This window comes from Plectropomus leopardus, chromosome 3, assembly GCF_008729295.1.
Source record: "Plectropomus leopardus isolate mb chromosome 3, YSFRI_Pleo_2.0, whole genome shotgun sequence".
In the NCBI taxonomy this organism is placed as follows: domain Eukaryota; kingdom Metazoa; phylum Chordata; class Actinopteri; order Perciformes; family Serranidae; genus Plectropomus; species Plectropomus leopardus.
The window spans coordinates 30,578,935-30,592,601 of NC_056465.1; the positions used below are offsets into that span (position 1 = coordinate 30,578,935).

At 39.2% G+C, this 13,667-nt stretch overlaps 1 protein-coding gene across 4 annotated transcripts in view; it reads left to right on the forward strand.

The window, feature by feature from the left end:
- suco (SUN domain containing ossification factor) overlaps positions 1–13,667 on the forward strand; it is a 55,378-nt gene that overhangs the window by 10,328 nt on the left and 31,383 nt on the right. The window lies entirely within an intron of this gene.

Sequence of the window (13,667 nt, forward strand, 5' to 3'; positions counted from 1 at the left end):
GTCTTCTTTGAAAGGCACAGTTTTACCCCTCTTGAAAATGCTCTGGTTTCTTCTCTTCCCCTCCCCCTCTCTGACTCGCTGCTCTTCAGTGTTTACCTTCTGCAGCTACCGACCGGCTCGGCTGTTGTTCTTTTACTGCATGTGGTGGTCTCTTTCTCTCTTTTTCTTTATTTGTTGAAGGTTTACTCTTGTAAGCAGCAAGTGTGTGACGGTGAGCATGTGTGTCTTTCAACTAGTTTTTGTGAGGGTAATGTACAGAGGGATTCCCTGTCCATTGTTAATGCACAGGGCTAAAGAACATTGTGTACTAAAGCTATTAATGGCATGTTTTGCTTAAGCTTGCATCTGAAGACATACCAAAACCATCAAATCCACTTTCCTCAAGCTGCCTGCTAAACGCAAGATCCCATTATCTTATTTCACAGGTTAAAATAAAAAAGATTTGTTTTGGACGTCAGAATCAAATGGGCAACATGCAGCTCATTGTTTCAGATTTGCTATATATTCAGATGCTACATATGTGTTTAATGTATTATTTCAAGCCAAAATGTCAAAGTATTCCTGTCAGTTTTCAGTGTTGTATTTTAAAAATCATCCTTGCTCGTTAGGAGGCACCTCTCTGCATCGTAGTACGCATGGTGGTTACCATAAATGTTTCACTGTGCCACAGCACATGGGTACACTGTGTACTGAAGTGAATCTTTGATGAGTTTTTGTTCCCCTGCTGTGCCTGATGATGCATACATACTGACTAGCATTCAGCATTGTTATATCCACACCCACCCATGCTAACCCACCCTGGCAAAGTAGCTTTTCCTATCAAATTACATTATATCACATGACTGCGTCCTTCAGTCCCATTGTCCTGGGCCGATGTTTCTGATGTCGCATTCCCAAGCCTCTTTGATCCCTGTCTGAAAGCGATGATCACAGTGTCACAGCTCCACTGCGGCCACCATGCTGTGACCAGGGATCTTTTGTTAAGCTCAGTATTAGACGAGAAATGTTTATTCTTTTTACTACTGATATATAAAGTGTTATGTGGCCATTTAACTGATTGGTATAGACATAATAAATATATATGTGAACCCAAACACTGTTATGATGTAGCTAATCAAGCCAGATGATAAAGTTGTATAAGTGTATAACAAGGCATTCAAGAGAACAGTTCATCCCCAAATTAACAATACATATTTTCCCTCTTACCTGTATTGCTATTTATTAATCTATTTTTTTGGTGTGAGTTACCAAATGTTGGGATTATCATCTGTAGAAATCTCTGCCTTCTCTGCAATACAATGAAAATCTATGCATGGTGGGGTACAGTTCACATTTTATCGATACAGGTACTGTTACCCAACGGTTCCAAGTAGGTGGTGATGAAGTAAACTTAAAAGCATAAAGAACCACAGTAATGAGCCCTCAAACCCAGAAATGAATTAGCATTTCAGTACGTTCACTTCCCTCGTCTCAAAGTCAATGCCTTGTCAGTTTTGGTGAAATGTCTGAAATAAGGTCTGTGGCTAACACAAGCTTTAGAAACTTTAACATTTTGTTCTACATCATGAAATATGTCTGTAAACACTCCACTTGTAAACTTTGAAGCTTTTATGTGTCTTAAAAAAGGCAGTTGTTAACAAGCGGCTAAATGCGACTACAGTGTCATCAAACAGTCTGCGCCAAACACGGCTTTTACAGCCTCGTAGTGGTGGCAAAGCGACTGTAGTGCAGTTCGTTTGTAGCCTGACATTAGCTTTTTACTTCTGGTGACTGCATTTATGTTTCAAAAATCCAGAAAGTGGTGTTGTTCTTTTACTGCAATCTCCTTTATTTAAGGAGATTATCTTGCTGAATAAAATGTGTAAGTGCCATAAATGTTTGTTTGCCACAGAGCTCATTTCCTGCAATAATCCAATATCCAATGGAAAAATCCCACAGGCTTTTTAACGAGAAAACCAGAGTGATGTTAAACTCGGTCGGTCTTCATCACTGGGGCAACCTGTTCCGCTCCTCTGTTTGTAGCTAGTCACACATGAGCTTATATTCTATGTTCATTTTTGTGCATGTTTGTATGTATGTCTGCTCATCTACGTATCAGTGATATTAGGCTGTTACTAAAATAATATAGAAAGGAAGATAGACCAGACACCAAATCTACTGCTGCAGGTAAGTACTGCAGTGATAGTTTTGGCTGTCTACGAAACTGAAGGAGCCAAAGGAGCCGTGTCTGGCTTCCCGGCTCCAGGGAACTTTACTTCCTGCCTGCAGTCGAACCTGCTGGCCCTGCATAGCCATGTTGCCGGCCTCGGAGCGCATTGGCTGCCTTTCATGCTTCGGGGTGCTTTGTGGCCCTTCAGCCTCTTGTTTGAACATAGCATTTTCACTCAGATGCACTCTCAAGTAACACATTTTTGGCACTGATTGATTTAAAAGTGAATCAGTTCTCTGTAGCACTACTGTAATTTTGATTGGTACTTGGTTCCCTTAAAAGTATCAATGCGTAACCCTAAGTAGATGGTACTGGGCTTGTTGTGTTTAGAGCACAGAAAAATATCTTTGACAAACTCAACAGCAGTGCCTATTTCCAAAAATGATGACCGTGTTACTCGAGATAATCCACAGACCTTGTTGTGAGCAGTGTCATATAAAAACAGTTTTATTTCCACTGAACTACATCCACCAAAAAGTGAATGCTTTTCTAACAGCTTAGATGGTGCTGTTTGTGTCTGAATTGGTGCTTTTGTCGTGTTATTGAGGTTAAAATTCTCATAACTGAACTATTGCATTTTGAGCATTAGTTCTAGATGAACATCTTGTGAATGTCAGTGGGCTGAGGGCATGTTAGAGGAGTATAACTCTACAGGAGCAGCAGTCTGTCCTCCACCAGGTGACTTGGCCTACTTAGTGCTGCAGGCTAGCTTCCAAATAGAGGTGGGTCTGTTCATTCACACAACATCCTAGAAAGAGGCTCCTGTGTAAATTCTGAACTATTTACCTGCGTCACAGAGCCGGAGTAGTCAAAGAAGGATCCTTATAGACCAGAAAGGCAAACACACTTTACAAATAGCTCAAACTAGAGTGGATTATAACAGAATGTGGCCTTTCATTATATTAGATAAACTGAAGTGTTTTATCAAACTGTGATTATCTGGCTTTAAGATGAAACAGGATGAAGTACTGTTCTGCCAGGAACTACTGGGCATGTGCCAACACGTTTATTAGCATGCCATTTAAACAAGAATAATAAGAAAGCAACCAATCAAGTTCTGTTTGAACAGAAGTATGTGACATCTGTTTTGTTGGCACTCTGTTGTTCCATTCCTTAAACAGAGCTTTATTAATCCAAGCTTGTAAATCATCACCCAAATTTACTTATTAATTTCTTAAATTTATAGGTGGTGGATTGATATTTTAAGCTTGTGTGCTGAGGCTCCCTTCCCCTGTTTGAAATAAAGTAAGTTAAATCATACGAGTAGCCTTAAAGTATAATTGAATATGGAGTATGCTTTCTTTTAATATCTGTTCTCGTCGATTTTAATTTTTTAAGTTTTAAATACATATTTCAGAAAATGTACAAAGGATCTCTGTGCATGCTCTCTTTAAAAACCTGTTTGATCACAGCAGATCTGGATCCACTGGTTCCTCTTCAAGAAAAGAGACACCCATATGTCTAAATGGGTTCATTACATATAAAAATGATGGCGGTATCTAGCTAATTATGACTAAAGCTGCAACTTTGAGCTTTAGGATTTGATTTTGTACTACTTTTTATACCAAAGGTTATATAGAAAGTAGAAAGAAGGTAGAAGGTAGATTTATTAGTCATTTTTTAAACAAAGTTAAAAAAAACAAATTACATTTGTCCTTGATCCTGCTATATCTCTGTAGTTGAAGGATGTGTTGATATCATTTCAGCCTTATTGAACATTGTCAGCAAATGTTTTTTTTTCTTTTTCTGCTGTGTGGGCAGAGTTTTGTTTTGTTTGTTCATATATCCGCACCTCCTGCGTTCTGTGCAGGAAAGCTCCACTTAATTCTAAAGGAGAGAGAGATTCAGAAAGTAAGATACTTTTAGTCCTAAGGCTAAAAGTTGGACCAAAAAAGCATCAATTTCTGTGCCAGTTAGCACTGATTTTCTGCCTTGAGATGCCTGATGAGTACAGACCTGCATTTGTGTGCCAGAAACAGGCCTGGGGTCATAATTCTTTAAAGGGGATGAAGTGTCTGGCCTATGCCTCTACTGCTACAACACAGAAAGTCATGTTGGCTATTCCAACCCCATCCACCACTTAATGTCTTTGGTTGCTCTGTGCAAAAGAAGATTAACAAATGGAGCAGCAGTGTTTATCTATGGGGCTTATATGTCTGCAACAGAAAGGCAGAAAATCACGATGTTTCGATTCCATTTTTTCCTTCCTGGTACTGATTCTGATACTTAAACATGCATATTCTCCAATCTGATACCATTCAGGACTCCTGCAGATCATTGAGGCATTGAATCCTTTAATGGAAAAATAATGCCTTAATTGTTATTAAAATGTCTTGAGTAGATCTTTCAAAAGTCTTAAGAATGATGAGAGACAGGAGGTAAGATTTTCCAGCACTAACGTCACTAAAAAGTCATGTTTCTTAAGTAACTGATGTCCGTTTTGGCTACTGTAAAATTGGTCTTAAATTTGATTCCAAGTAGCTTTAAGAGGTCTTAAAAAGTCTTAAATCCCACTTTCTTTAAGCTGCAGGAACCCTGGCCATTGTGTTTAAAAAAGAAAAGGTATAAGGTAAAGTATTTTAGTCTGTATTGGAGGCATTTCCGATCCTGATATTGGAAAAACTCGAGTAGAAAACGTGATCATCATTACCTTAAGTGCAAGTGGAGTCTCTCAAAACCAAACTTCTCTGCTTCTGCTCTCTGTTGCTTATTATTTGTCAGCATTGTGAACAAACACCAGAGGCATGAAACTGTGCCTAAGTATAATGAAGATGCCTTTACCAGTTGATTACTGATAAATAATTGATTTGTTTAAGTATAAATGGGTTATTGCAGCTTGGCCAATCTGTGTCAGTCTCTTCTGCCTCGTCCAAAACAGTCTCAGTGGATAAACAAATAAAGTGGTCAGATTTACAGTAAATATGATGAATTTGCGGTAGTCAGAAGAATATCTGACTTTGACAGTTAATTTTTGAATTCATCTTGAATCTGACAGTCCTTGAGTGTAGATTACAACCATTTCAATTTCAGACAGAAGTCAGAGAGTTCACTGTTTCAAAGGCAATTTTGTCTTGCCCCGGGCTGGTTTTGCAAGTTTACATAGCAGGAGGAGTGTAGGGAAAGCACACAGTTACAATTTCACCATGTGTAGAAGAATTTAACACATAATATACCACGGAGAAAAAGGAGAAATTGTTCTTTATGTACTGAAGTCCTTGACAATAAAAGAAAAAAAAAATTGTAGCCAATCACGAGCAAAACCTTTCGGGTTGAGATGAACTCTGTGTGTGTTTGGTCAATAAATGTACCAAAGGTAAGGTGGTAGGGTGCAGCTCAGAAATGTGTCTGTGTTGGTGAATTAAGAGAGCTGTCCACCAGTCCAGCCACTATGCCCTGGCTGCCACAAAGATGCACCAGTGGAGAGAGGATTATGGAGGATCAGCGGGCTTTAGAACAAACTGCTGCTCAACATTATTCCATGGTTCGATGTAGAGGAAAATTAGAACGCACACGTAAATGTACATACACAAACATGCTCAGTCCTCTAAGGCAGAGCTTTCAGGCTCTGCCCCCACTTTCCCTCTAAACTGTGACGACATGTTTTGTCTGCCCGGCAGATGCGCTGGCCTAGTTTTACTGGCGATTCTGGCACACCTCCCTGCCCCACAATCCACCTCTGCCCACGTGGTTCCTGGATTCTCTCTCCTCAGCTCTTTTCTCTCATATTTGTTCCTCTCTGACTGTATTTTTTTTTTGGACATCAACATTGGGTTTAGCTTGAATATGGACTCACTGCCTGCAAGAATATATTCTAAGAGATGTTGCTCAGTGAGAAAACAGCCTGATTTATTCAGCTGTTTGTTTGGTGTGTGTGTGTGTGTTTGCTTTCACCAAACATGTGATTTGGCTTTGGAGAGTTGACAGATCAGTTAACAAGGAACTTGAACTCACTACATCGTCGTGCTCTTCTCCATCAGCCTCTCTCGTATTATTAACTAATCTCCCAGCACCGCACATTGTATATCAAGGATTTCTGAACTTCAGTGTAAAACATCACAAGACCCTCCACCTTTGGAAAGATAGAAGACGGACACACCATTCACACACACATTAAATTTACTATTATGACCATGATAGCATAAACCACCAAGTGATTTCAGCTTTTTGTCAACCAATTTGTCCTCACCCTCTTTCTAAAAATACGGAGCTATATATCATGTGTCGCGATACAGCCTTAGAATATGGCAGTATTAGAGGCCACCCATGGAGTTTAGAGGTTGGCATTGGAGCTCCATAGGGTTGTCGGGATCAGCTTTAGATGGGAGGTTAAAGTGCCCCGAAACCAGGAGGCGGCTTTGCTGCCGCTCCATTGGCTTTCGCACAAGCCACAATTATCAATGCAGCCCAGATTTGCTGTGATTTTGTTTTTTTTTAGGCATCTGGTCAGTTTTCTTTACTATATTAGTAGTATTGTATCAATGCTAGATAAGCAGACACACACACACACAGATAAACAGAGAAAAAAATATCTTTGTGTGTTTAGAATTAAGCAGAGAAGCACAACTGCTTTTTAGTCCACTACTTCACCCCTACAAAAGTCAAATTTTTCTTATTACAGAGAAAGTAAAGTACTGAAAAAAGGTACTATTGGGTATCGGAAGCGGTGAACGATACCCAGCCTAGTCGTCGCAGTGATACAGTTTAAGTTTTTGCATTTAAGACAATTAAGGAGGGTAAGGACTTAGTGTCCATAACGTGCTGTCGGTTAGGACATTGTGTGAGAAGCTGGTCAGAGATTTAGCACGGGAGTGAGACCAGCAACAACTAATCTGTCCTGGTCCTGGCTATGCACAGCATACTTTGTGTGTTGCTGTGTCCTGCTATGAGAAAGATTAGTGTGTATGAGATGGCAGAGTGACAAAGCTGTCTTGATCTTAACTAGTCCGACAGCAGAGATTCAATGGGGGAAGAAACAAATATAGAGACTATAGGACCCAAGACTATAGGGAACAACACACACATTGGTTCAGACATGCGCTCATATGTGACACCTCTGAAAACTGTTAGTCAGCAGGCAAACATCCGGCCTGAGAAGAGATCAGAGCGCGGTGTGCATACCACGCAGCTGGTGATAATATTTGACCCACTGCTGGCAGATGAGTCTATCCTCAGCCCGTTGTCTCTGCAGTTTTGTCTGCGCTCTGTCAACCCAGTCGGTTGGTACAGTACAGTTGATTTATGCCAGGTCTCCTGATCTGAATGATCCTAAAGCCAACAGGAAATATCAGGGGATTTGGCTGTTCGGAACCAGCAGAGACAGCGCATCAGGAGGATGTGTAGCCACTGTTGTCTGTGTGCATCTGTGCAAAGCTGTTTTGCTTTTAATTGTCTTACTGTGCATTTAAAGGCTGTAGTACGGCAAGTATAAAGCTGTTTCAGTTAGAGCCAACTGCATCAGAGCTCTAGAGGTGGCACTCTGCACTCTTTTTTTCTGTGACGAGTGCCAAACAAGCTGATGATGTCCTCTTCAGCACAGAAAATTACAAAATGATTTAGCCATTTGTAGCCAGACAAGACATATTTAAATCCCCAGGTGCTTCTGAAGTGGGACAGGAAATGGGGATAGAGAGAGAATGAGGAAGAGTGTATTTTCAGGCTGCTGACTCATTAGTCTTGCTTCAGGCTCTTCCTTCATTAGCTTATTATTGACCCGCTACTGGTATATACTGTGTATGGCTTACTTGTGCATTTGTTTCTTCAGCAGTTGCTGCATCTCCTTTTGTGGGTCATAAATTCCTCCTCCCACTATTGCATAACTATTTGAATTAAAAAGTAGGTCACGGTACGCCCCCAAAGCAGATCGGCCCCTTCTTCACCTTTTTTCCTTCTCTTTTCATCTGCCCTCGTTTTATTCATCTGTAAAGGAATGTCAACACTCAGGTTTTTTATTCACTCATGCAGATAAATCTGAGTGAGGGCAGGAGGGCGTCATTTCCACTTACTTCCCAATTTGGGCTCTGATTTGCATGTAGCTCAGGAAATACAGAGTATCTGTGGTCCTGAGTTGCTCCACACGTTTTAATCTCTGTATTTGAATTTTTGTTATTTGGATAACACACGGTGACTTGGCAGTTTCAAGTTAAATGCTGGTTCAGTGTGTCACATTGCGGAAGTCAGTGATATTTGCATTTCTCATCACAGATGTTTATACACGATTGTTGACTCTGTGATGTGTTCAGTCAAACCTGCACTGTGGTATTTGATCTGTTTGGCACCTGTGTGTATTTACACAAGCATTGCCTTATCTGAGTGATTGAAGGCCTTTTAAAAATGATAACATGCAAAGTTATGGAACATAAAGAGTTCAATGACAAAATCTTTCAATTAGTTCTGTTTTGACTGGATATTAAAAACGGTAACTGTAATTAGATTTTTTTAATATGAGATTGCACAACTTTCTAAGACTTGAGTAAATTTTATGCACAGTTAACCCTTTGAAACCTGAAGTGACATCACTTTCCTTGTGCTACTTTTAAGACACTTTTTTATTTATAAAATGGAAAAAAAGGCAACAAGCAACTTGGTAAGAAATGTTCCCAAAAATGCAAGAAATTAGTAGATTGAGAAAATTATTTTTAAAAAAGCTAGGGAAAAATTGAAGGGAATAACATATTTAAAGTTATGTTAAAGAAATATTCTAATATTTTAAGCCTGTTTTCCAAGTCTTTTTCTTCTTCTTTTTTTTTTTTTACTTTTTACTTTACTTATCTTATTTATTTATTTTTCTTTATTTATCAATTTAACTTATTTTTCTGGTAATTTTCTTGTACTTTTTGCTAACTTCTTGCAAATGTTTGGGTTGTTTCTTCTTTCATTGCTAATTGTCGTCTTCCAATTTATTTGGTAATAAATCATGCCAATTTGCTCATGTTTTTAAGAGTTAAAGCAAGGCTTTACATGTCCTTATCAAAAACTAAACTGTGAAACTACACAGTAAAACAGCCCAGGTTAGTTTCAGAGAATACAGTATGCAGGAGCAAAGAGGCCTTGGCATAAAATAATCTATGTCTACTCAATAAAGTGTCCTCAACATACCATACCATGTGCAACTTTTGGAAATCTTGTAGAGCAATTCTAAGGAGTTGTGGCATCCTGTGCAAAGATGCCTGTAGAGATATTTTGAAGGCTTTGAGTAAACAGATTATGCAAACATGCAACAGGGATCCACACTCACTTTCACGCTTCCCTGTAAATATCTTACAGCTGCAAAGTTCTGATCAAAGATGGATAAAAGCTAACGTGTCAGATGATGAAGTTTGTTTGTGTATATATAATTATATGCAGGTGAGGGTTTTTGGCTTCAACTACAGTTTATTTTCATTATCGATTATGCTCCATTACGTGGAATATAATTTTTTTGGCTTTTCATGCCTTTATTTTAGCGAAGTTTTAGAGTGGCAGGAAGGTGGGAGAGAGAATGGGGATGACACGCAGCAAAGGGCCACAAGCCCGAATCAAACCCGGCTGCTGCAAAGGACTCAGCCTACATGGGGCAGACCCATTAAAATATTTTACTTTTTTGCCATGCTCAGCGATGGAATTTAGAAGCACATAATTAGCAAATGGTTGGCCTTTTTGCTTAAAATAATAACCAAAATGATTATTTGATTAACAAAATAGTTGTCAATCATTTTTCTGTTGATTAATCAAGTAACTGCTGGGACTCTACTGCTGTTCAGTGCTACCGTCCAAAATCCGTCATATGTGTTTATGGCTTTTCTGTGTAGTAGTGCCACTTTGAGCCTCACGTCAGAGGCAGTTAGGATCTCTTGGTGTTTTTGTCTGACATTATTTTGCCTGTTGAGGACATTGAGTTGCTCTGACTTGACTGGACATGTAATTTAGAGGTGTTAGTCTTCTATAACTCTTCAACAGTCAGTTAATGAGTTACTAAATAATACGAACCTTTCAGTTTGATATGTTTCTAAAAAATAATTCATAATGTAGACATTTATCATCATTTTTTGGTGTACAAGGAATGCATGTTATGCTTATTATGTGTGAGCGATGTTTTTCAGCAGTTTGTTGTGTAATTTTGTTCGTGTCGTCTTCAGATGAGTATGTGGGCCACGTCTTCCCTGTACATCCATGGGTGTTCAGTGGATGAGGGTGACGGGGGACACAGGAGACATTTGAAACGCAGCACAACATAGTTTAAAGCTATGGATCTAAGTTTAGCCAGGAGCCTATATTAGCCTGTGGTTCATATTTACTCCATAGTATCAGTACACCGCTCTTAGGCTCTTAGGTTTCCATCACTAGCTTTGTAGCCATACCCAACCCTTTATGGTGAAGTGCATATTACAAGGTTTACTCATATAGGAACACAAGCACAGCTCATCAGCAACAGGGATCCAAAACAACAACGGTAAATGTCAAGCCCTGGTGTCAAAGTCAGCTGTCCCTTTAGGATTGAGGAGCCAGGGCGTCTTTCTAGATATGACATTTTACACCTATGCATAACATTCAGAGATATATATTCATCATGGAGAAGGCAGCAGAGATATTAACTGCTCTACCACGCCTCTGTCTCCTTTACTGCAACATAACCAGAGAGGACAGGTTGTGTTTGCAGTAATGAAGCAAAGCTATGCCTGAAAACTACTAAATTTCATAAGCAGCATGTTTACATGAGTAGAAGTGCCTTTAAACCTTTTCTTACTACTTTGTCTTTTGCTCATGAATCTGATAAGGTACACAATGCACCTTTTTATAACATCCTCTAACAGATAAAGCCTCAACTGGATGTTCTTGTCATCTTTTTTTCTCATCATTCAATCACCTCAGATGCTCAAAAACAAAATCCAGATGGAGAGGCTCTGTGATTGACAGGACACTGACTTGCACAGATGGCTGTCACTGTTTGATTGTTGAGTGTGTTTGCTTGCTGCTCATCTTCCTCCTCCTGACAGCCGGGCTGACAGGGAGCTAACATGACTGTCCATGTGTCCCGCTCTCTCCGGACATTGATATTTGAACGCTCAAGGAGAACCGCTCCAGTTTCAGAATCACATGGTGTTTTGTATCTGAGCTCTGCGTCCTTGTGTCTCTTGTCACTGATACAAAGTGTTGTCATGCTCTGAATAAGATTTTTGCATTAGTATTTCCATAATGTATACACGCTTTCAGGTTTAAACAAATGTACAATGCACGTGTCTGAGCCTCTGGCTCCCGTTAATAGGTGTTAAAGAGGTCTTTGATCTGCATTAATCTGGAGTGACATCACTTTTCTTGTGCTGCTTCTAGATGCCTTTTAGAAGTGTTTAAACCTTTGAGCCCTGAGAAAATTGGTGCAGTTTCTTTCAAAAACCAGGGGGGGAAAGACAACAAGCAACATGGCAAGACATTTTCCACAAATGTTAAGAAATCACCAGATTAGAAAGAGGATAAAAATAAGGACATTTTCTTTATATTTATCAAACTTACATGTTTAACACTATGTTACAGAACTTATTGTATTTTTAAGTGCTTCTTCCAAGTCTTTATTCACTTTGGGTTTTTTTTTGTAATTATTTAAAGGTAACTTTCTGGAACTTTTTACTAATTTCTTGCTAATTTTTGGGTCATTTCTTCCTTCATTGCTCACTGCCTTCTTCCCATGTTTTTGTAAGAAATCAAGCCAACTTGCTCAGGTTTTAAAGGGTTAACACTGACTAAGTAAATGCGCATTTTTCTCGATCTGCATATGATGAGTTATCTTAAAGCGGACTGCTGTCCGGCTTATTTAAGTTCAGAGAAGCTGAATGTATAGCTTGTGGACACATTACTGGAAAACCCCCGACAGCATGGTAGAAGAAAGAACATGTTTAAACAGACCTCCTTTCAGTTCAGCTTCACTCTCCTCTCTCTACATTCTTCACGTCATTTAAACTTCACTGATAAGGACTGAGAGGCAGCCGTCTCTCACCTGCTTCCTTCTTATGCTGTCTTATCCTTCCCAATCCTATTTATTTTGCACTCACTGACATCAGGACCATAGTATTAGCGTGCGTGTAACATGAGCAGTCCTGTATTGAAAAGACGCTCATGCTTTTACAGTAGCCTTGTTTTCTGGCAGCGATAAATTTGGTTAGTATGATCGTCTGGCTTTGTGTCGGCCTTGTTCAGCTTAAACACACTGCACATGATTGGTAGCTTGGAAGCTGTTTTAACGTTATCAAGTGAACAGGAAAATGGTTACCAGGTGTGAAAAAAAGAGGCTTAAATGAAACTTATGAAAGTAGCACATGAGCACACTACGGAACAGCTTCATTCCCCAAGCTGTGAAACTCCTAAACTCCTCCTTTCAACTCCAAAAGATGCAGCAGGATTTAAGGAGAAATTTTGTTTTCATCTTTTACAAATCTAAATTCTAAAAAATAAATCTACTTTGAACTTGTGAGTTCTGTTGAAATAAGAGAGAGAATAACAGAGAGAAAAATCAGGATAGAGGAAACTGACAAAGATTGCAGTCTGCTTTGAGCAGCTTGCAAGAATAGAGAAATAATGAGTGGATTTTGTTGTTATTAACGTATGTATTTGGATCCCCATTAGCCACTGCCAGGGTAGCAGCCACCCTCCCTGGGGTTCACACAAGTAAACATTACATCATAACATAAAACAAATGTAAAGTTTGAAATGCAAGGCAAAAAGGAATCAAAGACAACAAGAAAGAAGTAAAACCACAAAAAAGAACAGAAAATCAAAAGGATAAATTAATAAAAATGAGAATACACAATATATAAACTTTCTGCCTTTTGTCTTGCTACGTCTCCTCCCTTAAGACTAAATCTCACTCTCTGAGTTCATCTGTCCCTTTGTGCATCTCATGCACATTCAGCCTCCTTTGCTCTCCTACGCTCATTGTTTTCATTGCCTGTGCTCAGAGAGCGCGTGTCAGTCATCCTCCCCCAAAGGAAAGGAAGTGCTCTTACTGTGAAGGATGTGATGTAGTACAACCTCAGCATTCTTTTAGTTCGAAAGGCACGCATAGCTACAGCAAACTGTGCTGTTGAAATTCTGTTCTTTGTTTTAATCCCATACCATAATGTCGCAATACCAATGACTTAAATAACATTTTTTTCACATGTATCTTTTATTGGGTTGTCAATGCACAACATAACTCCATCCGAAAGTACATATCACCCCGTATCAATCTGAGAGCACCAAACATGGCATACAACTGCAACATACCCCTGAGAGCAAAAGCAAAGCACTATTAGTTGTATATAGATGAAGTTCAGTTTGCTCTGTAAAATTGCAACTAAATAAGTCACATTATTTAGAGAAATAATCCATAAAAGACAGAATTGGGTCCCAGGTTTTGCTAAAATTATCGGGGGAACCCCTAGTGTTATACTTAATTTTTTCTAAATATAAGAAGAACATTAAATCTTTCAACCAAGAATGAGAAGGTGGA